This window comes from Hevea brasiliensis, chromosome 4 (genome assembly GCF_030052815.1).
Source record: "Hevea brasiliensis isolate MT/VB/25A 57/8 chromosome 4, ASM3005281v1, whole genome shotgun sequence".
Lineage (NCBI taxonomy): Eukaryota > Viridiplantae > Streptophyta > Magnoliopsida > Malpighiales > Euphorbiaceae > Hevea > Hevea brasiliensis.
In genome coordinates, this window is record NC_079496.1 from 20,016,262 (window position 1) to 20,017,894 (window position 1,633).

Consider the following 1,633-nt stretch of genomic DNA (forward strand, 5'->3'; position numbering starts at 1 on the left):
GGACTTTGAAAGAGTTGGCTGCTCCTGATCTAAATCAACAACCTTTGTGTATTCAATACTCTACTTTAAATGTTGCTTTTGAGTTAAAATCTAGACTAATCCATTTGTTGCCTAAGTTTCATGATCTTTCAGGTGAGGATCCACATAAGCATTTAAAGGAATTTCATGTTGTGTGTTCTAACATGAAACCTCAAGGAGTTTCAGAGGACCAGATTAAGCTTCGAGCTTTTCCTTTCTCACTGAAAGGCACAACTAAGGATTGGTTGTATTACCTTCCTTCTAGATCTATCAACTCATGGAATGAAATGAAGCAAATATTTTTGGAGAAGTATTTTCCTGCTTCCCATGCTGCCAACATAAGAAAAGAAATTTGTGGCATCCGGCAGTACGATGGAGAGAGTTTGAATGAGTATTGGGAGCGATTTAAGAAGCTGTGTGCAAGCTGTCCCCATCATCAAATAAGTGAACAGCTTTTGATTCAGTATTTCTATGAGGGACTTCTACCAACGGACCACAGTATGATAGATGCTACTAGTAGAGGAGCTTTGGTTGACAAAACATCAGAAGAAGCAAGGAGGCTGATTGCTAACATGGCTGTAAACTCTCAGCAATTTGGAATGAGAATGGATCACACACCTAAGAAGGTTAATGAGGTAAGCACATCTAACCTTGAGAAACAGATTTTTTATTTAACTTCATTAGTGAGGCAATTGGCTGTAGGGAACATGCAAACTGTTAAGGTATGTGGAATTTGTTCGAGTTCGGGTCATGCTACTGACATGTGTCCTACATTACAAGAGGATGAATCAATGCAACATGCTAATGCAGTAGGAAATTATGGACAGCCACAATGCAGGTATCATCCCTTTTCTAACACTTATAATCTAGGATGGCGAGATCATCCCAATTTGAGTTATGGGAATCAACCTATACAAAATCGATACCACCAACAGAGACCACAAGTGAATCAACCACCTTTGCCCCCTTCAAATCAAGGTATGTCACTTGATGAAATTGTTAAGGCTTTGGCTAGCAATACATAACAGTTCCAACAGAAGACCAGAAATAACATTCAAAACATAGAGAGGCAGATTGGTTAATTGGCTTCATCTGTGAGTAAGCTTGAAGCTCAAGGTTCTGAAAAGCTTCCATCACAAACAGTCATGAATCCCAGAAAAAATGCAAGTGCTATAGTGTTGCGGAGTGGGAAGGAAGTTGATAATCAGACTCCACATGAGTCAATGAAAAAGAAGAAGCAAGGAGCAAAAGAGTCTGAAGTTCTTAAAGTTGAGGTAAATACTGAACCTAAACTAAATAAGGTTAATAAATTTGTTCTTCCTCCATTCCCCTGCAGGTTGGCTAAGACTAAGAAAGAAGAACAAGAGAAAGAAATTTTGGAGACTTTCAGGAAGGTAGAGGTTAATATACCTTTACTTGATGCGATCAAACAAGTCCCCAGGTATGCTAAATTCCTTAAGGAATTTTGCACTACAAAGCGCAAGTTGAGGAATAATGAGAAGATCAGTATTGGGGAAAATGTGTTAGCATTAGTTCAGCGGAAATTACCCCCTAAGTGTAAGGATCCAAGTTCATTTTCTATTCCCTGCAAAATAGGTGATTCTAGATTTGAAAG

The 1,633-nt window shown here is 38.7% G+C and overlaps 1 non-coding gene across 1 annotated transcript; it reads right to left on the bottom strand.

Moving 5' to 3' along the window:
• Positions 1–353: 353 nt before the first annotated feature.
• LOC131179662 (small nucleolar RNA R71) lies at positions 354–460 on the bottom strand. Its single transcript, XR_009148550.1, has one exon. It is a non-coding gene; the product is annotated as a small nucleolar RNA R71 (small nucleolar RNA).
• Between the last annotated feature and the right edge of the window lie 1,173 nt (positions 461–1,633).